This window comes from Rhinopithecus roxellana, chromosome 6 (assembly GCF_007565055.1).
Source record: "Rhinopithecus roxellana isolate Shanxi Qingling chromosome 6, ASM756505v1, whole genome shotgun sequence".
In the NCBI taxonomy this organism is placed as follows: domain Eukaryota; kingdom Metazoa; phylum Chordata; class Mammalia; order Primates; family Cercopithecidae; genus Rhinopithecus; species Rhinopithecus roxellana.
The window spans coordinates 132206428-132234056 of record NC_044554.1 but is presented as its reverse complement, the minus strand read 5'-3'; the positions used below and the strand labels follow the sequence as shown (position 1 = coordinate 132234056).

The 27629-nt window shown below is 38.0% G+C and overlaps 1 pseudogene; it reads left to right on the top strand.

The window, feature by feature from the left end:
* Positions 1–1948: 1948 nt before the first annotated feature.
* Positions 1949–27629, top strand: part of LOC104655123 — a 70536-nt pseudogene continuing 44855 nt past the window's right edge.

The window sequence follows — 27629 nt, the reverse complement described above, 5'->3', positions numbered from 1 at the left end:
TGATCCTGAAATCACACATAGACTAGCAAAATTCTATAGCAGTGGCCCTCAAACTTTAGCATGTATGCATAGTAGTCATTGCAAACTTTGTGAAAACACAGATTACTGAACTCCATCACCAGATTCTGATTCAAGCAGCTGCCAGATGATGCTGATGCTGCCAGTCCATAAACCAGACTTTTTATAGCACTGCTCTAGAGCACTGGATCTAAACCAGAAAAGATTTTTCCCCTGAGGGGACACTTGGAAAGATCTGGGTACATTTTTGACTGTCACACTGGGGCAAATGAGAGAGGAGGGCAGATGGAGAAGGCACCTAGTGCGTAGAGGCCAGGGATACAGCTAAACCTTCTGTAAGGCACAGGACAGCCTTCCACAACAAGGAATTATCCAGCCAAAAATGTCAATAGTGCCAAGGTTGAGAAACCCTGCTCTAGAGTGTGGCCATTACCGAAGCCCAGTTGCTCCTCCCTAGCTATCTGTCCTGATTTTATAATTCCTGTGAAAAAGAATAATATTGCTCCCTCTAAGGTTACGTATCCACCCCTGGATCAATCAGCTATATCTGGGAGGCAAGACCTTGCTATACACACTGGAGATGCAGCCTTTGGAGAGACACAATAGAAGGCAGAAAACAAGATATTTCAAAAGTCAAAAGAAGCAGGGAAAGCTTAACCTTAGCTGAGACCACTGTGTTCACTAGAGTCAAGATGATGGTGAGTAATGGGCATCTCTTTCTGAGCGGTAAAAAGATGTTTGTGTCTTCATATATGCAGCAGTCACTGGAGCTGCTGTCGTAACCTGAACAGCTGAGAACCTCACCCTAGTCTTTGAACCCTAATGCAGTTGCAAAGAGTTCCTTGTATTTCTATACTTCTTATTTTTCCTTGAAATAGATCATCATCCCTGAGGTAGCTGAGCCTATTTCTTTTTCTTGCAAACCAAAGCATGCACACACACACATGCAGGCACACATACACACAATGCTTGGTGTTGGTTCAACATGTACTTTCCATCTGTCCCTCCCAGGATCTGGTGAAACACACAGCCAGCTGAGGCTAAGGGACATGGCCTACCCAGTCTTATGGGATCACCCTTCACTTCAGTTGTTCAATACTGTATCAGCACTAACTTCTTTATTCTACCAAAGTGTTTTGGAATTGTTACTTTATTGAGTAGAAGTAATAATAGCTATCTTTTATTGAGCACCCTTTCAGGCTTTGTCCTGAACAAGTATCCAAAATTTGCAGATACAGATATATACATATACAAACATACACACATATATACACACATATATTCAAATATACACACATATATACATGTATACAAACATATGTTTGTATGCATATATATGAAATATATATATTTTTAGTTCTAACAAGATTTTCATGAGAAAATATTATCAACAAAGAAAATTAGTCTTAATGAAGTTAGATAACAAGCCCAAAATAATATATTTTGAAAGTAGAACTGGAATACAAACCCAGGTCTGTAAAACACCAAAATCTTTTACTTAATCACCATATTCTCCTTTATACCCTACCCTCTCTGCCATCATCCCACCATCCATCACCTAGTAATAGTGGTGCGAGGCTTTCATCATTTGATGCACATTATTTCTAGGCTACATGTTAGCTAAAATATAACTTCATAAGTGCAAATTTTACTCACACACCTACAGCAGAACCTGGCCAGATAGCAGGTTGTCAGTAAATGTGTTTTTAATAAGTGTTTTGTTTTAGAAGAGTTTTACATTTGTACAACATTTACAAACACAGTACAAAGAGTTCCTGTCCACCCCTCACCTAGTTTGCCCTTTTGTGATTTCAAACAGATGGTAAAGTAAACTCAGAATGAAAGAGCCCTCATTGTAATCATTTTCTGAACAAAGACACCGCATATGAGCCTGTAACTGCAACCAACTCCCTGTAGGTCAGCCGGCAACATGCTGTCAGATCAGCCCAGCTGGAATGAACCCTGGGTGTCAAAGAATGTTCTGGGAATTTCCCGGAGCTTTGTGGATTTCACACCTGACACTTCACTGGCTCTTACAACAGAGGGTAAGTGAGCAGAGTCTGCATTTTCCAGGCTAGCTCCTCAGAAGGTTGTGTCTCACTTAGATCATCAAAGCCATTGGCCAGATGTCCTGTCATGCCCTGCACTTTGTACAATGCCAAGTATACTGCAGATAGTTCCACAAGTGCTAAATAACAGTGTCTAACTTTCATGGGCTATTTGCTGTACAGTCATTCTTTATATTCATTCTATTAACTGCCATTGTCTCTGCTCTTGGTGAGAAAAAGTGTTACGGGTGACAAGATGGACATCTGTTTAAAAGACATGTTCAGAAATAGAACTCCTTGCTCCCAATCATGTCAAACTCTCACAGTATTTGACTGGAGCAAAGCATAAAAAAGTTTTAGCGGCTTGTCCTTTATGCTAGTTGCAAAATTTACAACCACCCCTCCACTTGCATCTTCTCTGAGATCCTATCTGCCTTTGAGGACTAACGTGACATAATTCTACTCAACTATAATAATGTAATGGTGAAGAGGAATTTTCTGCTTGGAAGAGACCATCTCATTTCAATATGCTGTGACATCTTTTGGAAACCAATATCCTCTATAATGGAGAATGGCTGCAGATCAAGGGCAATCATTTCTGTGATTTATGAGCAGTGCAAGCAGATGGTTTTTTGAATATTTGGCCTTTTCCCAAAACCTCATGCAAGCTAAGCTGTTATATCTTATTGCATGAAAAGTCTGCTTCCAGGTGAGGGGATGGGCTGACTCCGAATCTGCCTTTGTACTTGAAACCAGGGGCAGAAGATACAGCTAACCTAAAGAAAGTCAAAGAAACTGGGTTTTGTTTTTTGAATTTTCTCTATAGTTAGCAGCAATCATAACTACAGACCAACTTGTGACCACCAAAAAAAAAAAAAAAAAAAAAAAAAAAGACAGCCAGATACCTGGTCTGGAAGGTGATGATGTCTCACTTTGCCATGGTTATTAGATTATCAATTTTCTCCCCCCAAGACTTGTGTGATTCACAGGGAACACTATTAGCCTGGCAAGAATTAATTACAGCCCTGACAAAGGTGACCTTCCAAACAAAAGCAAAAAAGCAAACCAGTCTTTTGTGTGAGGCACCTGAATGATTAGGAGGTTTGGCTAGGATTCTTAACAGGATCTTGAGAATTGCCATCTGATTAAAAAGGAACATGTTGGATTGTTTTAAGCAGAAGGCCAGAGTGTGTGGGACTTTAGCCTAAGCCATGACAGGAAATATTAATTATCTGCTGTATTCAATATATAAGATTTGAAGGCTCCTATTTCAATTCTGTTAATCTCATCACAGGTCATAAAAAAATGGGAATTTTGAGGACCAAAGACTGACAATGGAGAAAGAAACATCATTTCATTTCAGCATCAGAAGACTTGGGGATGTTGCACATTGTCTTAGTCTGTTTGGGCTGCTATAACCAAATAATAGAAACTGGGTGGTTTATAAACAACGGAAAGTAATTTCTCACAGTTCTGGGAGCTGGAAAGTCCAAGATCAAGGCATCAGTAGATTTGGTGTCTAGCGAGTGCTCGCTTTTAGTTCATAGATGGTGCCTTCTTGCTGTGTCCTCACATTGTAGAAGGGACAAGGCAGGTCCCTGGAGCCTCTATTATAAAGACACTAGTCCCATTCTAATGATCTAATCACATTCCCAAACCCCACCTCCTAATACCCCTAATACCATCTCATTGCTGATTACGTTACAACACATGAATTTTGGAGAGGCAGAAACATTCAGACTGTAGCACACATAGGAGTGAAGGAAGCCAGTCAGAGCCACCTGAAACAGGACCCGCAAAAAGTGACTTTATCTACAGTCAGTCTATCCAACACTGTGTCCCTAGCTTGAGATTCTATCTGTTACTCTTCCTTTTCCAGGATATTAATATTGGGAAAATGTATGAAGTCACCAAAATGAGTCTTTAAGAATCCCACATTCTTCCCTGTAGCAGTGAAACCGTCCCTCTCCTCAGTTTCTCAGTGCCCAACAGCACAGCAATCCTTTCCTAAACAAAACTGTGCATTCAGGAAAGGTTTTGCTACCTGTAACAAACCTCGAAATAAACCTACATCAATTTTTACTGCAAAGGTTTTATTTTGGGGCTGAAATGGAAAGCTTTGGCACATGTTAAAAGGATTTCAAGGATAAACAGTAAGTTTTCTTTGTTTTTTGTTTTTTGCAATGCTACCAACTTGTCACAGTGGCAAGCTTCCTTCCTATGATTAATTTTGCTCCCAGAAAGTATCCAATGTCCCAGAAATGAACAATTAGGCAGATCTGTCTGTCTCTACCAGTGTATTCTAAGACCATACTGGGTTCAGCTCATAGGTTTCCCTGGAAACATGTACTTGCACTGGTCTGTCCATTTTCACAGCTCTGGGTGACAAAGGGTACAATTCTCTTTAAGAATGTAGCCCTGGCTGGGAGCAGTGGCTCACACCTCTATCCCAGCACTTTGGGAGGCGGAGGTGGGCAGATCACCTGAGGTCAGGAGTTCGAGACTAGTCTGGCCAACATGGAGAAACCTCATCTCTACTAAAAATACAAAAAAGTTAGCCAGGCATGGTGGCAGGCACCTGTAATCCCAGCTACTCAGGAGGCTGAGACAGAAGAATCGCTTGAACCCGGGAGGCAGAGGTTGCAGTGAGCCCAGATCACCCCATTGCACTCCAGCCTGGGCAACAAAGAATGAAACTCCGTCTAAAAAAAAAAAAAAAAGAATGCAGCCCGGAGCATCCTTAGGAAGTCTTACAATTTTCAGTTCTATGAATATTCTTCTTATTCCACAAGTTCTGCTTTTATTCATCCCCTTATTTGATCATTCACATACCCATTTAACAAAAGTTTATTGATTGCCTGTCCTAGACTAATGACACAGTCCTGGGCTTACAGCTCTGAAAAGGGCAGACAAGGTTTATGTTCTCACATATACATTTAATTATCTGCTTGACTTCATGTTATTTGATTATACTTTTAATCATTCCTTGAGCTACTTCATTGTTTTTGAAGAAGCAAAGTATCTCTAACCATTTTACATTAAATGCCAACACAAGCCAGCTTCTCATAAACCGTTAAGTAAAAGATATTCAAGTCCATTATTAAGAAAAACAATAGCAAGGAAAATATTAAGAAAATTAATGGCATATTATTAAAGCTGTAATGAGATACAAATTCATAATTTGGTGTTGGTCACTGTTTCTTATTTTAGCCATTCTGATAGGTATATACTGACATTTTAATTTGATTTTCCTAATGATTATGATGTTGGAAATCTTTTCACATGTCTATTTGTCATCCGTTTTTCTCTCATTTTAGCCATTCTGATAGGTGTATACTGATATTTTAATTTGATTTTCCTAATGATTATGGATTATGAAAAGATGTTGGAAATCTTTTCACATGTTTATTTGTCATCCATTTTTCTCATTCAGTAAAATATCTCTTCTTGACATTTGCCCATTTTCTTGTTTTTGTTTTACTGTTTTGAGTTTTTTTGCATATTCCAGACACTAATCCTTCATCAGACATGTAGTTTGCAAATATTTTCTCCTAGTCAGTATCTTATCTTGCTATCCACTTAAAAGGGTTTTTCACAGAGAAAAGGGTTTTTAATTTTTTTTTTTTAATTTTATGAAGCTCAATTTATCAATTTTCCTTTTCTGGATCATACTTTTGGTGTCAAGTTTAACCCTAGATCTCAAAGATTTTCTCCTATTTTTTTTCCAAAATTTTATAGTTTTACATTTAAGTCCATGTTCCAATTTGACTTAATTTTTATATGCAGTATGAGACTTATGTCAGTTTTTGTCTATGGATGTCCACTTGCTCCAATATAGTTTGTTGAAAATGCTAGCTTTCATCAAATTGCTTTTGCATCTTTGAAAAAAAATCAATCAGGCTTAATTTTGGAGACCTGCTTCTGGGTTTTCTATCCTGTCCACTGATCTATGTGTCTACCCTTCTGCCAATAACACAGTCTCAGTTACTGTAGAAATTAAGTAGACTGGTTCCTCCCAATTTGTTCTTTTTCAAATAGTTTTAGCTACTCTAGTTTCTTTGACTTTCCATTTAAATATTAGAATAATCTTCTGTATATATACACAAAAAATATTTCTGGAACTATAGGAATTGCATTCAGCCTGTGTATCAATTTTTGGAGAATTGACATCTTTACTATGTTGATTCTTCCAATCTATGAATATGGTATGTCTTTCCAGCTATTTAGATCTTCTTTGCTTTCTTTCATCAGTATTTGTAGTTTCTGTCTCCAAGTCCTATTTATGTTTTGATATATTTATACCTCAGTATTTCTTTCTCTTTTTTTGGAGCAAATTTAAATGGTATTTTATATTTAATTGTGGCTTTTCTACATGTTTATTGCTGATGTATAGAAATAAAATAGATTTTTGTATGCCTATCTTGAATCTTGCAACTTTGCTGAACTTACTTATTCATTCCAGGAATTTTTGTATAGATTCCTTGGAATTTATACATGAACAATTATACCATCTGAAAGTAGGAACAGGTTTTTTTCTTCCTTTCCAACCAATATGCCTTTTAGTTCCCTTTCTTGTCTTGTTGTACTGACTAGAACTTCTAGCACTAAGTTGAGTAATAAGAGCAGACACCCTTACCTTGTTGCCAATCTTAGGGAAAAACATTTAATCTTTTACTATTAAGTAAAATATTAACTGTGGAGTTTTTGTAGATGATCTTTAACAGATTGAGAACACTCCCCTTTATTTCTATTTGTTCTGAAAGTCTTTGTGATGAATGGGTGAATGTCCAGTGCTTTTTTCTGCATTGCTTGTTATGAACATAACAATTTTTTCTCTACCATGGTAGGTTGCATTAATTTATTTTCCAGTATTGAGCTAGACTTGCCTTCTTTGAACAAATCCCATTTGTTCATAGTGTCTAATTCTTTTTAGCTGAATTATATTTGATAGTGTTTTACTGAGGATTTTTACATCCATGTTTATGAGGGATACTGGTCTATAGTTAGCTTTTTTGTACTTTAATTTTTTGGTATCAGAGTAATACTAGCATCATAAAATGAATTGAGAAGCATTTTCTTCTCTTCTAATTTCTGGATGACTTGGTGTACAGTTAATGTTAATTCTTTTTTTACATGTTTGCTAGAATTCGCAAGGAAAACCATCTGGGCTCGGATATTACTATTTTGGGAGTTTTTAAGTAATAAGATCAATTTTTTAAATAGTTACAGGGCTATTTGAATTATCTGTTTTATATTGGGTGAGTTGTAGTAATCTGTGGTTTTTGAGGATTTGGCCCATTCATCAAAGGTATCAAATTTATGTGTGAAATCATTTCTTGTGGCCTCTGCTAACATATGAGGAGAGTGAGTGGTCTTTCCACAAAAGGGAAGTCAGGAAAGTCATGACACTCCTCTAGGCCACTATCCAGGAGAGACAGAGGTGCGTGATTACTGCCAGGTAAGACTGGGAGTTCAAGATCCCCATGTGGTATCCACTGATACCACAGAGTAGGTGGGTCCTCATAACTGCCTGGTAGGTATGAAAGTCTTGGCTCCCTACTTATCCTTCCCTAACATGACCCTGAGAGGGGAGATGATGCACCTTGTCACATTCTGGTGAGGATAGAAGTCCAGATTCACATTTAATCCTTGCTATTGTGGATAAGGGTTGGGATCACAACATTTCTGTGGTGTTTGGCTACAGTGCTTTTTATTGATCTAAGAGAGCTTTTAGGGTTCTACTCTTGTTGTTTTGTCTGTCTGGGCTGCCCATTTCTTGGTCCTTTGGCTAGAGGAAGGTGGCTTTTATTGAGACTTTTGAAAATGTGTGCCTTTTGATTTTTCTGGGCTGCCAACTTCTTCAGCTCCAAGTCTGTGGTATATTAGGCAAAAAGAAAATCCAAGGAACTTACTACTCCATTATTTCTTGGGTCTCAAGATCTCCAGTAAGTCCACCTTCTTCTCTTCACCTTTCAGAATCTCCTTATGCTTGTTTTATATGTAAGTCTGGGGTTTTAGTTGTAGTTAGTGGGAAGAGTAAAGAACAATACTTCTAATCCATCTTCCCAAGAGCAGAATTTCTGAGTATCTTTAAAAACAAAAATAAAAAAAATTACAGTGTATTTTTTTTATAAAGAGTAATACGTGGAGTATATAAATTTTATAGCCCATATAAATCTATCAATAGATAGTAAATACAAAGCTTCTCTGATTCCTTTACATAAGAATGATAATATATGACTAAACAGAGAATTTCTGGTTAATCTCAAATTATTTTTACTTACTTCAAAATTCTATAAATATGCTCCACTAGCATCTAATGTTCAACATTATGGAGAAAAAGATTGAGACCAGCCTGATTGCTCTACTTTGTCTTTCTAGATGCTCAGAGGATTCTTTGTTTACTATTGAAATTCCAAAATTTCTGTAGGTATGTTTAGGTGTAGTTTTCCTATTGACCAGTTTGTCTCATGTGCTGTCTTAGGATGTTACTCATCTCAGGAAAGTTTTCTACTATTAGTTCCTGATGCTTGCTCTGTTCAATTTGTTCTCTCCTCTTGACCAATTTTCTGTAGGCTGAACTTCTGTTCTTTGCCTTCTGTTTCTGTCCTCTTCTTTTTGTTAATTTCTTCTATTTGTTATTGTGCTATGAATTCCAGGAGAATTGTTGAAAATATCTTCCAAGTTATTGGTTACATCTCTAAAGAGATGATTCTTATCAGTAACTGCTTCCAATGCAGACTTTAATTTCCTCATTACATTTTAATTCCTTTACAATGTAAATTTTTCTTGCCAATTCACTGTGTACTTACAACTATGCAGAAAACAACTTTTGACTTTTTTAATGTCACCTTTCTTCCCTTATTTCAGGGATTCTGATGTTGTTTTGAAGTTGAGTGCACAATTAAGATGTAATTACCTTCCCTCTAGTAAATCTTTTCCAACTGAATAATGTGTGGACGGAAAAACAAATATGACAAAAACAAATGTAATGAAAAGCAAATCTCCCTCTTACCCCCAAATATGCAACCATTTTCTGTAATCAAACATTGTTAATAGTTACTTATTTCCTTCCAGAAACATTTTATTTATACTCGAGCATGTAAATGTATGTTTATCTGTGCTGTTTTTAATATAAATGGTACAATAGAGGCCTTGATTTTTAAAAAATATCTTGAAGATAATTTTATAGTAGCATGTAACATTCTATACATTCTACTAACAACATAGAATTCTGCTAAATGAATTCACAATAATACATTTTTCTACTATCTCATGGGAGACACTTAAGTTGTTACAAGTACTTAACCATAGGGAATTTTTGAAAAGCATGATGTTCTTTTATTCTTTAGTTATGGTTAGGGGTGGGTGGGTTGTAGACATTTGTTTTTTGTGTTTTATTTTTCTTCAATTTACTTTTCTGTTTTTTGTTTTCTATTTTTCTTCAATTTACTTTTCTTTTTAATCTTGTTTGAATATCATCTTTGAATAATAGGAGATAGATCCAGACTTTGTGCTGACCTTACAATAGAGTGACTTAATTATCCCTGTTTCCTCTCATCCCATCCACATTGTGCTGACCTGACAATACAGTGACTTAATTATCCTTGTTTCCTCTCATCCCATCCACATTTTTACACTTTGTGTCTTCCTTCCGAACAAAACCAAGGTGCTGATCACCTTTATAGACAATTGATAAAGTCTGAAGAAATTCAAAATGTTAACAATATTTATCTCTGAGTAGTTGAATCAAGGGAGATTTTCACTTTTATGTTGATGCCTTTTATATTGCTTAAATCCTGTAATTGAAAAGGTTTTAATGTTTAAGAAAAAAATGCAATGGAAAATTAAAACATAGCATTACCAGTTCAACAACCCAAAATATGGGAGTAGTAGGCCACTAAAGCTGAATGTTACTCAAAAGAGGAACTTCATCTCTACGCCATTTTTCTAAGTGTGTTGAAGCCATTCCACTGGTGACAAGCTTTCAGTTGGTCCTGGCCCCATAACAGGAATAGCGGACACCTTTAGATGTCAACCCATAAAAGTTCTCCCTTATTCACTGCTAACAAAACCCTAATTTTGTTTGGGCAGTAAATTAAGCCACAATCAAAAGATTTAATATGCAAAAGCTCAGCAAAAGATTTGAGCTGGGTCCAAAGATCAGCAACAACAGAAAACTAAAACCTACTCCAGGTCTGAAAGAAAAGAGAGATGAGCAATTATTCAATCTAAGGCAGAGCTATAACTACAGGAAAAAGGCCTCCTAGCAGGAGCTGTGGCCTTCGGTAGAAAGAGAATGATATTACCAAACCCAAAGAGGGGTGGAGTCATGGAAGCCGGTTCATCCAATAGGAGTGGCAGCCCAGAGGAACAAACTGTGGCAATGCAGGAAGGACAGAAGATAGGGGAAACAAATGCTCTCAACCATTCTATTCTCCTGCCTTCAGATTTCTTACCATTTCTTCTGGTACCAAAGACTCAATGAGAAGCCAGATGGAAAGGGAGTTCAGGTGATCTGTGCTACAGAGGTCAGCTCCCTGAGGTATGAAGCAGGTTGAGAAGGACAGGGAGATATACATTTTCAATGCCCTGTCTCACATCCTCTTGGCTCACCATTTTGTTCTGACTATTGCTTTAGCAACCAGCCGACGCAATAGAACCTTAATTTAGCTGCACAAATGTTTCTTGTGCTTCAGGAATTCTTTGTCTCCACTGCATGAGATACCTACACAAGACTAGCCTGCTTACTCATTCTGCATCATACTCTGACTGTACATCCAAGGAACTTAGCAGCCCCAGGGGCAAGCCTTGACCAACTGGAGTTGGAATCAAGTAGATAAATATACCCTTTTCCCATGTCTTCAGCAAACAAGTCTGAAGGAGGATCTATACCATTCTTCAGAGGGTTTTCAACTAAACTGAACCCCAGTTGCCCATAGTAGTAACTAACATTCAGTGTTAATAACTCCACTCTTGGATTATCTTTATATATTCTCCATTTCACTAGTCCTAATACTCAAGGTTTAATTTGTATCAAATAGAGAAGAGGCTTCCAATACCGGCCATTGAATCCCACGACAGAATGCCGTAGCTTTTCCTGAAGCAAAATAACACACTATCAACATCACCGTTCAATCCTCTGACTGCTGTTCCCTGAGGTCACTTCCTCAAATAAGCTATCTATCTGCATCTATCCCTTTTCTCCAGCTCTTCTTTTGGGGGAAACCCATGATAAAATAGGCAGAAAACAGGTAGCTCTAGAGTAGCAAAAGGAAAGTAAGCAATCCAGGTGTCCATCCTTCTCCCAAGCAATGCAAGAGTAAATAACTCCATTCCAAAATTCAAGTGTAAACTAGGCATGGTGGTGCAGACCTATAATCCCAACTACTTGTGAGGTTTAGGTAAGAGGATTGCAGGAGCCCAGGAGTTCATACATATGCCCGAGGAACATACACAGATCCCATCTCAAAAATATAAATTTTTAAATCTAGATACAAATTCTTATTAATCTACAATAATGGCTTAGTAGTGGTTGTGTGACCAGTTTTGGCCAATGTCAAAAGATAGAAGTATGCTGTCATGGTTTACAGCATAAGAGCAACTATAGCACAAGGGTAGTTACAAACAGATAGTCTAAAATGTGAAGCTGTGGCTGAAAAAAAAAAAAAAAAAAACTAACTCTAAGGCTCAAGGCTGTATACACACTATCGATCCAATATTATCGTCTACCAAACCCAAACTGCTGGTGCCACAGTCATAGATCTATCTTGAGAAAGGGAGAAAAGAGAAAGTGAAGCTTGTGGTTGCCACAAATGTCTAGCCAGAGTCCAAGGGATGGGAAAATCTTAGGATTGTTTCTCAAATATGTATTTTGATTCTCCCGTGGTTTAGAGGATGTGCACAGCCAGCTCTGACTCCACAGGATAAAGTTAATGATATAAAGGAGAGGTACACAAACGTTTTCTGGAAAGGGATGGATAGTAAATATATTTTAGGCTTTGAAGTCCATATAGTCTCTTAAAAGCAGACACAGAAAACACATAAACAAATGGGCATGACTATGCCCCAGGAAAACTTTATTTACAAAACAAGTGGTAGACCTGATTTGGCCTGCAAGGTGTAGTTTGCTGACCCTGGTGTAAACCAAGAAGACTTTTGCTGCCACTTCACAAAGAACCCAATTGCACCAGAGTTAACAATCTCTTCAAAATGTGAACAATCTCATTAATAAATAAAATATTCAACTATCCAGTAGCTGTCTTCAAAAATTTTTTCTCTCACTTAAGAATATCAGCTTTCTATTGTTATTTCCAGAAAAAAATCAGATCACCAAATTACTATCAAATGATTCTATCTTCAATATTTTTAATTTCACAAATCACTTTATATCTCACTCTGAAACTTCCACACCCCCAAAAATGAAATTGAAAAGTGCAAGACCTGAAAACCTATTGTGAAAGTCCATCAATTTAAAAAAGAACACTAAGTAGAACTAAAGAAAATGTATTTGCTCAAATACAATCACATAACTAAACCAAAAGTAGCCTCCTGGAGATAACCCTGTGTTAAAAGATTTTCATGTTTTCTTGAGAGCCTTTCATGCTAAAATTTCTAAAAGCCCACTGGTTGCACACAGTGGCAAAATGCTACAGTGATTTAACAACCCCAGGCATAATGAAATAACAAAGGAAAGATATGATGGAGTATATTTCTTATCCAGTAGTAAAGTAATCTGCAATTTCACAAGTTAGAATTTGGTCGGGACCCAAATGCTAATTTCAGTACCAGGCAGAGTGTACTCAAGGTTTAATTTACATCAGAGAAGAGGTTTCCAGGACCAGTCATTGAACCCCATGTTGGAATGCAGTAGCTTTTCCTAAAGCAAAATAACACACTACCAACATCATTGTTCAGCAGCACCATAGGTATCTCTGTGGGAATTTTTTAACAAATTACTGACAAGGGTTGGCCCTATTTAATCCATGATTGTGAATGCCATCAGCGCCTATGGTTAGAGGGCTATAAAGCCAAAGAATAGCACACACTTGGGTTTTGTTCAGACTAAATTACTACAGAAAAAGGGCCAAATACCAAAGTAACCACAACCGCATCTTTAGATTGCCCTCTCAAAATTGTTATTTTTTTGTTCTGAGGATTTAATGGAAAAATAAGCAATTCCTTTAAAGTTGGAAATTAATTTTTTTCTGGTAAACGAATGTTTATCCCATTAAATGTGGATTTCTTTCTTCTTCTTTTTTAAATCAACACCCACACTTTCTATCAAAGAGCACAAAATTATTCTGGCATCTTCTTTAGACATTCTACAAACATAATTGGTTTCTTACAGATAGATAGATAGATAGATAGATAGATAGATAGATAGATAGATAGATAGATATTGATATCAAGCAACTTATGGCTAGAGAGTACAATTTACACAGATTTGAACAGATGCATACATTTAGAACTTAAAAACCACTGACCAAACACTGAAGCGTTTTGGTGGTGGTGAGCAAATGCAGCAGTTACATGTGTTGTATTCAGACAGAAGCGTGGGGGCAAGATTCCTGCTGACCTCCATTTTATCACAAAAGTGCTCCCAAGAGATCGAGTTGTAGAAAGGAAGTCCAAGTCCAAGACAAAAACAAAAAACAAAAAAACACGACAGATGAAATAGAGATAAAAGTTCAATTTAAAACATTACATACCATTTAAATGAATGGGAACTGGAATAAAGTTCCAAAAAGTACACAGAAGGAATAATCTGAATATGAAAAGTTACCAACGTCCTAAAGGGACACAACTGAGGTCACATTAAGGCTACTGGTTAAGTAATGGGTAAGATATTAAAAATCAAAAGAAAAGCCTCTGATCTGTCATTCATAGTGCTTTGCAAAGGATGCCATGTATAGTGATTTAATCCTGATAACAACCTGTGAAATAGATGTATTATCCCAATTCCCCATAAGGAAGTCCAGGAGGGATGAGTGCCTCATCCAGTCAGTTTAGCTAGCAACCAGTACAAAGAAAAACAAACTCAGGTCTTTTAGCTGTCTGTCTAGTGTTACTTTCACGCTACCACAGCATTCATTTTATGAAGGACAAAGCAGCAAAATGTCACAGTCCATGCACCTGTGGACTGAAAGGTATAACACGTTCAAAGTCAGGTTGAAACATTTCACCTCTGTACTCTGTACTTCTCCGGTCTTGCCAGTCACTGGCTGTCTGTGGGATCACATTAGTGGTGATGACCCAAATTTCACTGGTCTTGCCCCTACCTATATTGAACACACTTTCAGACTTTTGCAAACCTCTCCAAGAGCCTCCAGGAGATCCAGAAGTATCTCGTGAGTTATTTTCTCACTGTGTCTTAGCTTTTCAGTGACACCCACTGCTTCAAAAACACTCAAAGACTGTGCCTCTCAGTGCCACTGCTACAGCCACGGGAGAATATCCTTGTTTGACCAAGACGTTCGTAAGCTTCCCTTCAGCTTGACTAAACTTTTGACAGGCTTCTTCATGAATGTATAAGTCCCCCGACCTCCCCTTTTTTAGAACATTTACTTTACAAAGCTTACAATTGCAAATTTGTACTCTTTCCCTTTGAGATGTAAATCTTCTAGTCTCTTGCTTCACAGTCCAGTGATGTCTTTCTCAAGGACCTGAGAGCCATCTCTTTGAAATGCAATCATCAAGAAAGATAGCACTCTTTTCTCCTAGTCTCTGTGGGAGGGTAGGAACCTAACTTCCATAAGTGGCAATTAGCCAAAACACATGGCCTAATCATATGACCAGCCTCTCCCCTAATATCCTTCAAGAACTTTTCTACTAGTCCAGCCCAGCACTTAAGTCTTCCCACCTCTTGTTTCAGCAGAATTGAATTCTATCTCTCTTCCCTATTCCAAGATCTTAAATGAAGTCTTCTTTGCCTGTTTCCCTCCCTCCAGTGCAAATTTTTCACATCAAAAACCACACTGCCAAAATCTTCCCAGGACAACAAACCCTCAGAGACTCACAGAGACTCCTGGGAGAATGTCTCACTCCCTGACTCAGGTTACAGCTTATAATCTGCAATAAAGCCAGAGGACTCTCACTTTTCCCATATCTCATGGAGTTCTTTATGAAGTGTTCCCCTGCTTTTTGGCTGCAAGTCTGTAGCCTCAAGCAGAGACAGTGTGGTGGGCAGACACACGCTGCCCTCTTCATCTCAATTGTTGTCTCAGGTGCACAGAAAAAATCCAAAGCCCCTCAATTTTTAAAAAATCAAAATAAACGCCTCATGAACCCATGCAACTAAATAACAAACATGCTCATACCCATTTGAATTTCAGTTTAGTCCAAAACCAAGATCTTGATTTCACTTAGATGAGTGAAATAGTGCAATGGAGATGCTTAAAAATAAAACAAATAAGGAGAGAAAATTAAACGTTTTTATTCTTTTTTACCCCTTTTGCATTTTTAAAAAGTCCAATTTAAACCACCACTCATAGAGTATGTTTAAATACTATGTCTTACACTACATATCAATTTTTCAATTCAACTTTAGATTCCAACCCAGCAAATTTAGAGCAGTTTTATGAGAGAGAGAGAGCGAGAGAGAGAGAAGTAGAGAAAAGAAAAAAGAGGACTACCAGCATGGTGAAAACTAGAGAAAGTATATTTCAATTCAGTATTAGAAAAGGGTATAAGAACTACAGCTGTCCAAGACTCTAATTTGTGGTTGTAAAAAAAGTGTTTTTGTCCATGTTTGGATCAGGGCAGAGGCTGGAGATAGTGCATTCAGGATGTTGTAGAGGGTATTCACACATAGGGGAGGACATTGGAAACATCTGATGTTCAACACTGAGATAATACTATTTGATGGTATTGCCATTTGTAAAATATTACTATTTTGGATCCCTTAATGAGGTTTTCTTAATTTCTTTTACATGTATTAGCACCTCATGAACCAAATATAAAATATTCTCAAAATATACAGCATTTTTTGAAATGAACTCCCTATATCAGAAAGTCATTTTTATCAACACATGAACTTTAAGGCAGGGAAGGCAAAAACACTGAATGGTGCATTTAATTGAATATTATGTGTTGCTACTATCTTTACTCTTTGGCATCATGTATGAATGTGATTTAGTTCTTCCGTGTGGCAGTCTTCATGCAATTAGGCATTACTTACTCTTGGCTGAATGATCTGAGCACTACAGATAGGTAAATTATTCTTCTTCCTTTTCTACAAATAATGCATTCAATAGTTACCATAACACTGTGCCAGACGTAAAACTACACCAGAAGACAGAATCCCTATTCCTAAATAGCCAATGCTATAGGAAAGAGGGAGAAAGCTCCAGACAGGAATCAGATGTTTCTCTTTTAGTTATTGCCCGCCACCCCCAGGGTGGAGGGTGAGCAGCTGGGCTCAACCAAGTCTGGAAACCAAGCCAATTGGCCTGGCATCTTGGGCATTGGCTCACTTAATTTCTGGAGGTCATTCAATCTGGCTGGCACAGAGAGCCATGCAATATTAACAACAGCAAAAAGAGCTTACAAATTTTAGGGCACTCTAGGTTCAGACATTCTAGGCTTCAAATCTTAAGAGTTCTTAAAACTCTGCAAAATGGGAATAATACAGCAGGCTGTCTTTATCCATGGTTTCCGTTTCCGCGGTTTCAGTTACTGATGGTTAACTTTTGTGGACAATATTCCTGGCCCGAAAATACTAAATGGAAAATTTCAGAGATAATGTCTAAGTTATATTTTGCCTGCCATTCTGAGTAGATGGATCCCACTCCATCACACTGGGGATGGGAATCATCGTTGTGTGCAGCATCTCCTCACTGTGTATGCTACCCAGCTGTGAGTCACTTAGTAGCCCTGGTGATGATCAGATGGATGTCTCAGTGTTGCAGTGCCTGTGTTCAAGTCACCCTCATTTCACTTGATCACTGCTGTATTATTGAGGTCAGGAGTTCAAGACCAGCCTGGCCAACACATTGAAACTCCGTCTCTACTAAAAATACAAAAATCAGCTGGGTGTGGTGGTGCCTGTAATGCCAGCTACTCAGGAGTTTGAGGTGGGAGAATCACTTGAACCCAGGAGGCAGGGGTTGCAGTGAGCCGAGATCGTGCTGCTGCATTCCAGCCTGGATGACAAGGTGAGACGGTCTCAAAAAAAAAAAAGAAAGAAAGAAAGGAAAAGAAAAGAAAATGAAAAGTGGTTATTATTTTTGAAGAAAAACACAAAAAAGAAAAAGAACCATTGCCATATTATTAAGAAGGGCCCGAGACTGTATGATTTACATACACCTAATGCCCAAGTCAGGGAGAAAAAAAACAAATGACAGACAGATCGGCTGAGGCAGTATTTCCTAACAGGTTGTAGCAAAGTACAGCAGATCTATTGGATTCCAATTTCCTGTCCTTCATCAGTAATGTCAACTACTAACCAAGACTCCAGATATAGAACACTAAGAATTTTGCTTATACTGAATACAAAATGTTCCCTGCCTCATTCGCCCCTTAGTATATATTTAAGGCTCTTGAATATACGCAAAACATAAAACTTATGCACCTTAAGATGACTTTTTTGGTTACTAGAATAATTTTAAATAAATGGAAAAAAAAAAACACTTGTTTTAAAGCTTTTTAACTCTAGTGGGATAGAATGCTAAGAGTAATAGTAAGTTCTGCCCTTGGCGACACCATTTCATTCTGCTCTGCTATTATTTACCTCTCTGATTATGTCATCAAAAAGAGTAAAAGCCCATTATATAAGAAAACCATTTATAGAATGTATTGGCATTGTATAAACTCCTCTACTCATCAAAATAAATGGAAAGCAGAATTGTCTGTGATTGTTGGAATCCAGCACTCACGGATTGTGTCAAGAAGAATATAAACAGCCAGATTCCCATCCACCAAAAGCCCACATGAGCCCCTGGTTCGAATGAGGTTCTCAGAATTTGAAACTTGCAACAACTAATCCGAATCACACTATTTGGTTTCACCTAAAAATAAAACATCTGACTACTCCTTTCTTCTGCATAATAATGCTATTTTTTTCTGAAGGTGGAGGAATATACTTTAATGGCATGAATGAAAAGACTAACAGTTTTTCTTTGAAAATACAGTTCCAAAAGGGAACAATTCTGTTTCTTTTTTTTCCCTAGTTACTGCCTTCCTTTTATTTTTACCAACAATATTTTAGGTAAGCTTCTCTTTATCAAATTTTACTTTGAAAGACTATGAGTTTAAATTCTATTGGTGTTCCCTGCTGCTCTAACCAGAGCACAGAGAATTATGGCAGAAGCCTATCTTTAAAGTCAGTGTGTTGGCTTAGACCCTGGCCAGCTTTCATTACAAAGGTGCTTTATGAATCATGAATCAAATGAATAGCATAATAAAAGTGCACACCTCTAGAAGTATCTATCTAATGTATTTTAGGGGGAGAAAGAATATCTAGTCTCTCTCTTCTGAAACTATGCATGTAAAGTAAAAGGGGTTTTTTTTATACAAATGTGCACTTCTTTTCTTCCCTTCTTTTTGTAGGGGGCATTACTCATTTACAATGTGCTCTCCCCTAGGAAAGTCTGGGACAGGCAACGTCTTGCTTGCCCAACAGTCAAAGAAATGGTGAGCACATAAACATCAATTATTGCATGCCCCCATAATAGAAGTGCAACAACTTTGGTAACAATACAAATCAAATAAGGGTATAAGGGTAACGGGAAACACACACACAGACACAAAGGTTAAAAGCAGTGATGAAGGTCATTCCTGAAAGTTGTCCAAAAATATTTCTAAGTGCTTTTATAGTGACAGAAGTTGGTGGAAGTCTCTTGAATTTACTGCCGTATTTAGCTCAAACACAGCTTTATTTAAAAATTTGTGTTTTTCGTCCTCATTTCTTCCCCAAATTGTTTCATCTTTGAAATTTTCTTAAAACTGAAATTGAAGATATAAAGAATTTAAGAAAACATATTTCATCACAGAAGAGATAGTCTTTAACATTAGTGCATAGGTTATTAGCAGAGAGGTGAATGGGAGGAATTTTACCCCATAACACTTCCTCAAAGGTAAGAGTTCTCCTTTCTACTCTTCCCTGCATCTTTACGTGCCATAAAACCTACCGACTATCAGTTTTTGACCATTGAAAAGGCCAATTCCAAAGGGGCAATTCAAAACCACAATGAGATACCACCTCACACCAGTCAGAATGCCTATTATTAAAAAGTCAAAAAACAACAGATGGGCCAGGCGCGGTAGCTCACGCCTGTAATTCCAACACTTTGGGAGGCCGAGGTGGGTGGATCACGAGGTCAGGAGATTGATACCATCCTGGCTAACACAGTGAAACCCTGTCTCCAATAAAAGTACAAAAAATTAGCCGGGCGTGGTGGTGGGCACCCGTAGTCCCAGCTACTGGGGAGGCTGAGGCAGGAGAACGGTGTGAACCCGGGAGGTGGAGCTTGCAGTGAGCCGAGATCGCGCCACTGCACTCTAGCCTGGGCGACAGAGTGAGACTCCGTCTCAAAAAACAAACAAACAAACAAAAAAAAAAAAAAACAAAACAAAACAAAACAAAAAAACACACAGATGCCGGTGAGGCTGTGGAGAAAAAGGAACACTTACACACTGCTGATGGGAAAGCGAATTAGTTCAGCCACTGTGGAAAGCATTGTGGAAATTTCTTTAAAACAGAACTACCACTCGATCCTGCAATCCTACTACTGGGTATATACCCAAAGTAAAATAAAGCATTCTACCAAAAAGACACATGCATGCATATATTCATAGCAGCACTATTCATAATAGCAAATGCATGGGATCAACCAAGATGCCCAACCATAGTGGACTGGATAAAGAAAATATGGTACATGTACACCATGGAATACTACACTCCATAAAAAAGAAGGAAATCATGTCCTTTGCAGCAACAGAGATGGAGCTAGAGGCCATTATTCTAAGCAAACTAACACAGGAACAGAAAACCAAATACTGCATTTTCTCACTTATAAGTGGCAACTGAACGTTGAATACACATTTACACAAAGATGGGAACAATAGACACTGGGGACTGCTTGAAGGGGTGGGAGGCGTGGGATGGAAGGCTACCTATTGGGTACTATGCTCACTATACGGGTAATGGGATCATTCATACACCAAACCTCAGTGACATGCAATTTACCTATGTAAAAACCCTGCACATGTACCCCTCGAACCTAAAGTAAAAGTAGAAGAAATAAAAAAAGAGGGGACAATTCAAATACACTCCATAAAAGCTTCACGCAGGCATCAATGGAAGGCCCTCCCTTGGCCTAAAAGGAGCAGTTCATGAGGATTCCTTGCAAAGACTACATGAAGCTCATGGCACTAGCACAATGATATTCAGTCAGCTTTCCTCCATACCCTCAGGGAGAGGGTACCACATGTCTCAAGTCTCACCGACCTCCTCTTATTTTCCATCTAACCCTCACACTTGATCTTAGCCAAAAGCCGAGTAGCAATCCCTCTAATCCTCTGTCCCTCACCCCTAAGCTGATGTTGCTCTTTCTTTCCTTGGGAAAACCACACTAAAATAAAATAAACAAAATAAAACATTTCCCAGACTCCTTTGTAACTAGGTGTGGCAGAGCCAACTTTGACTTATAAAAACTTAGCATACTTCTCCATGTGTTTTACTTTCCCCTGTCCTCCTTACTGCTTGCCTCCTCTTCTCTTTCTGTCTAGTCAGAACACAGACATGGGGCTGGAGCACCCATCTTGTGATCATGCAATCACCATGCCAATGAGAACCAAAGAGAGATAACTGGGTAACTGAGTAGAAAGACCAAGTCCAGAATACTGCCATCGTGGAACTGCCATGCCAGTCTAGAATGACTTTTCCTAGGCATTTTAAATTAACCTGTGCTTGGTTAAGGCACGTATGGCTGGTTTCCATCACACGCAAACATAATTCCTAACGAATATACCAATTGTGGCTCATCTAATGTCCTACAGGGAGGGGACAGAAAGAGAAGAGTTGGATCTTTCTGTTCTCTTTCTATTCTATTATGTGCCTGCTACTTTCCGGGGTTTTCCCCCCCTCCCCCCAATCAAATATGTTCTTAAAAAGCACAATCTTTGGCCTTTTAAAATATTGATTTTGATGTGAATTTCAAAAGTCTATTTTGAAAGTCAAAAACTAAACAGCTGTTGATTCTTTTTGCATTCTAATTATAACAATTTTAATTCTCCTCAAGGCAATGTGGAAATTATTGACTACCAGGAGAATGACCCTACACTAGGAATCATGGACAAGAAACTACAATAAATTTAAGATATTATATGAAAGAATGGGAAAAACCAAATAGGCTTACAAATTTATCCTGAGCTGTTTTTTGTTTGTTTGTTTTTGAGATAGAGTCTTGCTCTGTTGCCCAGGTTGGAGTGTAGTGGCACGATCTAGGCTCACTGCAACCTCCCCTTCCCAGGTTCAAACGATTCTCCTGCCTCAACCTCCCGAGTAGCTGTGACTACAGGTGTGTGCTACCACACCTGGTTAATTTTTTGTATTTTTAGTAGAGATGGGGTTTCACCATGTTGGCCAGGCTGGTCTCGAACTCCTGACCACAGGTGATTAGCCTGTTTTGGCCTTGCAAAGTTCTGGGATTACAGGCGTGAGCCACCACACCTGGCCCTGAGCTGTTTTAAGTGCCCAAGTTATTTTTATTACAATCAGTAAGTTAAGTTTCCTTTTTATCCTGTATTTCAGGTTGCACACTCCACCTAGAAAGAGATGGGTTGCTTAGGCTTATTTCTAGATCTCAATACACATGTACTCCTCCAATCAATGAGTATTAACAGAAAGCGATTGGGGTGGTGGCTGTCAAGCCAACAAGATACTAAACCTGGAAGAATTCTAGAAAATAGTAGTAGAGCATAGCCTTTAAACCCTAGAAAGGCATCCAGAGCTATGGAAAGTAAGTAGTCCAGAGTTTTGATGGAGTGCCCAATGTACACAACACAGTGGAACATATAGAACCTTGTTTCTCTAGAGAATTGAAGATGGTTCGGTAGATTCTTATAAAACTAAATGTATAGAAAATGTTTGATTCTACTGCTTCTAGAGGGATAATCCTTTAAAGACAAAACAATAGAAAGGAAAGAGATTTCAAGAGTAGGAATCAGCATCTTAGAGGAGAAGATGGAGAACAGGAACACCACGCTCTGTAGGATGCTAGACCAAAGCCATTGATTTGCAAATCTCAAAGTGTGATGCAGCACCAAAGAAGCTGGTAAAGACCAAGGAAAACTTCCTAAGCAATGGCCTTCAGGAATCACATGGCCTCAACATGTCTCTTCAAAATGAGAAGATATCAACTCTGCATCTCTGTATTTTTCCTGAGAAAGAATAATTTCCCATGGCATACTTGCAGAAAAATAAGATTATAACGAAACAGATATTGGATTTTCAGATATTTTGAGCAAGAGCTCAAACTACTAATGCCCATCTTACAGCACTTCTGAATTCTAGACAGAAATAAGCATACAAATTTATGAGCAATGATACACCACCATTTAATCTCCAATTTAAGTGTCTGGGAACTTACAAGGACACATCACCATTCTGTTTAGCTTTCAGTAAGTGCATTGCCTTGGGTTGTGTTTTTCTATAACTCTTTCTGTAAAAGAAAATTGTGTCTCCTCTCAAAGACAAAGACTATGGCTTATACTTCCTCTCCATAAGAAACACTAATCTGACTCTTATTAAAGTCTGTGGTAAGTCCCAAGATGCTCCATATCATGTTTGAATCACAAAATTTTCATTTAAAAAGCCACAGTTAATCTGTGAGGCATGGTTCATTTTTGTTATAAGACTCCCAACCTTCTCCTTTTAATTTCTCAAGTCATCTCCTACCTCTAGTTACTATAATTCTTTTTCAAGATTATTCATAAAATGTATTTTCTTCATGCACCTCAACACTCCTAGCCCAACCCTCCTCCTACCATCAGTGTTGGAGAAGGGACCTCATCCGGAGATCCAGACCACTCTTTCTCTTCACTCTTGCCCCCCTTGTGATGCTGGTGTGTGATGTTGTCTGTGGGATCTTTTCCAAATGTTTCATGAAACTTTTGACATAACGTTTATTATTCTTCCACTTCCTCTTATCTTCTAAACCTATGTCCCCATGAAGAATTCCATGAACTTGAATCCCAGGCCTCACTCTTCCGTGATCATTAGGTTACAGTACACCCCAGATCCCATAGGAACTCAAAGCATCTACCAATGTTTTCTAAGAATTACAGATGTACATATGCAAAGCAGCTCCCTTGTTCCTCTTTTTTCTGTCCTTCTTTTAAGCTTTGGTGTCCCTGGCCCTGCTGTGAATGGCCTCCGATGACTTTTAATGGCCCCAATGGCCTCTAGTGGCAGCTACTCTCACCTCTAGGTAGAGATACAATTCTCCAGTTTTCTTCTCTGTCCCAAGCAATAAACAGCCTTCTTCTAGTTCTATATTCATGCAGAAAAAATTCTGAGGCTGACATTAGCTTTGCTCTTGGAAGCAACATTCTTGGGGGAAAGGAAAGAAAGAAGAACCAGACAGAAACAGAAGTTTGGATGCAAAGCAGTCTCAATGAAGATGTCAGTCAGTCCCACGGTGTGTTCTAGAGCTGGGATGACCTCTCAAAGTCCAAATCTGGGGCAAGGAGGCCAAGTTTTTATATAAACTCATCAAGTCATTGGATATAGGTTACCCCAGAAGGAGACACGACTTTGGGCTTGACAATTCTCTTGAGATGAAACAATCCCCAAAGCAGCTGACAACTGAGTTGTCTGTCAGCAACATATCCTGTAGTACTAGGTAACTTTCTTATTCTTTTCCTACAAAGCCTATCTACCCTCTCAGTCCAGCTCTAATCCTGCAAATGCCTCAACTATGACAGCACTAATGTGTATTTTAGTTGCTTCCTGAATATGTAATAATTGTTGCAATATATACTAAACAAAAACTATCTGCAGATTTTGAAGTTTCTAATGCTCAAAATTACTATATAGAGCTCTTAAAACAAAGTCCATATTGCAAAGATTTCTCTATAGTGCTTTTCAGATTCTTGTCTAAATAATAGCTCTTACCATTAGCAACAACCACAAAAAAGCATGTGGTTGCTATTAACTAGCAGAAACGTGAGTCTGCTTCATATGAAAAATATGGATCATTAATAAGTTAGAAAGTTGGTATGAGAATTGAATGAAATTGAGGGCTCTTAAAGAACATAATGTATACTAGAATATCCTATCCTGGTAGCATTGTCTAACACAACTCCAGAAAATAAATAGTAATTTCAGAATGTACTTTTTGAAAGATCCTCAAAGTTTAGCGACTACTTATTGGTCTTCCTAGATCTAGCAATATTTACAGTAATATCCTGTTTTCATAATTTCTATTAAAAAGACAATATATTTCCTAATGCATATCTTAAAACACAGTTTAACCCATATTTCTCATTATGTTTTTAAAATACTGGAACCTTTTCCCCTACTGAGTGTCATGATGTCTTTATAACTATGATGAGTTTTGTGACTTTTCCTCTCCATCAAATATCATTTAAACATGCTAACAACCTCTAATATAGGATAATTTATTACTCAGCCTCAAGGGTTTTGTAAAATTTAAAAGAAATATACTATATTAAACATTTTTACCTAAGTATTTGGCCAATAACAGATTTTATATGCTTTTTTTTTTTTTTACTGAGGTGTAACATATATGTATACAAATGTTAAATGCAATCACCACTCAGATCAAGATCTAGAACATTTCCAGCATCCGAGAAGTCTCTCTCATTTCCCTTCAGGACAATGCTCCCACCCAGAAGTTAACGATATTCTATGTTGTTCAAGTCTCCTCTATCTTTCCCAATTTTTGTCTGCTTGTTTCATCAACTATTTAGATGATGTTAAAATCTTTAACTGTGATTGTGGATCTATCTATTTCTCATTTTAATCTTGTCAATATATTTTTTAAATGATATTATTAAGTGCAAAGTTAGGATTGCCTTGGCTTCTTATTAAATGGATTCCTCTTTTTCATTGTAAAATATCTTTTTTATGTCTAGCAATATTTCTTGCAGTAAATTTTTCTTTCCCTTATTTTTTTATAGCCACATTTCTTTACTTCTTTTTTTAGACAGGGTTTCATTCTGTTGCTCAGTGCAGTGCAGTGCCGCAACCACAGCTCACGGCAGTCTTGACCTCCTGAGGCTCAGATGATCTTCCCACCTCAACCTCCTGAGTAGCTGGGAACACAGACGTGTGTCACAACACCCGGATAAATTTTGCATTTTTTTTTTTTTTTAAGAGATGGGATTTTACCACATTACCAGGGCTGATCCTCAAACTCCTGGACTCAAGCGATCCACCTGCCTCAGCCTCCCAAAGTGCTGGGATTACAAGCCTGGGCCACCCTGCCCTCCCTGAATTTCTTTGTATTAGCATTTCCGTGGTGTATCTTCTTTCATCTTTTTTTACTTGCAATCAATATCTATAAAGTTTGTCTCTTTCAAGAGCATATATTTGATTTTCTAAAATCCATTTGTCTTTTAAATCATGTTTTATCCATTTTTATGTCATAGTTAATGTAGTTGCATTTAAGGATTTCTCAATAATTGTTTCTCTTTGCACCATCTGGGGTCCGTCCTTCCTCCCTCCCTCCCTCCCTCCCTCCCTCCCTCCCTTCCTTCCTTCCTTCCTTCCTTTCTTTCTCTTTCTTTCTTTTCTTTTCTCTTTTCTTTTCTTTTCTTTTCCGGAAACAGTTTCGCTCTGTCTCCCAGGCTGGAGTGCAGTGGCGCGATCTCAGCTCACTGCAACCTCTGTCTCCTGGGTTCAGGTAATTCTCCTGCCTCAGCCTCCAGAGTAGCTGGGATTATAGGAGGACACCACAATCCCTGGCTAATTTTTGCATTTTTTAGTAGAGACGGGGTTTCACCATGTTGATCAGGTTGTTCTTGAACTTCTGGCTTCAGATGATCCACCCACCGCGGCCTCCCAAAGTGCTGGGATTACAGGTGGAAGCTACCATGCTTGGCCTGTTCCTATTTTCATCCTTCCCTGCCTTCTTTAGAATTAACCAATTTTTAAAATTTACTCCCTTTTATTTCTTATTTTAACTTGTTTTACATTTTTGTATAAATTTTAGTGATTACCCTGTAGATTATCATATGCATTTCTGCAATCATGCAGTCCTTCTAAAATTAAGTTCTTTTATCACTTTCAAACAGCACAAAAATCTTACAACAATTTAATTCCATTTACAGATCTCTTTACAGTTGTGCCATTTTAGTCACATATTTTACATCTACCTGTGTATAAACCCCAAAGATATTTCTATTGTTGTTTAAAACAGTAATATTCTTTCATATTTACTCATATAGTTACACTTTCTATTGCCTTTTCTTTCTGTAATTCTAAGCTTTTGTCTGGATCATTTTTCTTGCATATGAAGAATTTCCTTTAGCATACTCTATAATCTGCTTCTACTGGTGACAAATATAACTTCATTTCACCTTTATTTTTTAAACAAACCTTTTTTTTTTTTAAAGATTTTAGATTTTTATCAAACTTCCAAAGACAGTACTGAGAGTTTCTGTATAGCTTCACCCAGAGTCCCCTAATGTTAACCCTTTATATACCCATGGTAAACTTCAAAACCAAAACACAAACACTGCTATTGATTGACTAAACTACAGAGTTTACTCCTATTTTACCATTTTTTTTTTTTTTCTTTTTTTGAGACGGAGTCTGGCTCTGTCACCCAGGCTGGAGTGCAGTGGGGGATCTCAGCTCACTACAAGCTCCGCCTCCCGGGTTCACGCCATTCTCCTGCCACAGCCTCCCAAGTAGCTGGAATTACAGGCGCCTGCCACCACGCCCGGCTAATTTTTTGTATTTTTAGTAGAGACGGGGTTTCACCGTGTTGGCCAGGATGGTCTCGATCTCCTGACCTCGTGATCCGCCCGTCTGGGCCTCCCAAAGTGCTGGGATTACAGGCGTGAGCCACCGCGCCCGGCAACCATATTTTCTACTGATGTTCTTTTTCTGTCCCAGGATCCAATCTGAGATAATGCACTGCATCTAGCTTCTTCATTTTTGAAAGATATTTTTGCTGTGTAAAAAATTCTCTATTGGTAATTGTTTTCCTTTCAGCACTTTAAATATATCCTTCTATTGTCTTCAGGATTCCATAGTTCCTCCTGCAGATTTAGCCATCAGCCTTACTGCTGGCTGCTCCTTTAAAGATAATGTGTGTTTTCTACTTCTGATTTTCAAGATTTTTTTTCTTTTACTGTGGTTTTGAGCTGTTTTAATATCACACGCCTAGTTTTCTTTACACATTTTTTGATTGGAGTTCACTGAGTTTCTTGTGCCTGTGGATGAATATCTCCTTTCAATTTTGGAAAATCCCCAAATGCTATGTCTACAAATGTTGCTTTTGCCCAATTTTCTCTATACTCTGCTTCTGATACACCAAGCATATGTCTGTGAGAGCTTTTCTTTTGTCTTGTGTTTCTTGTGCTCTGATT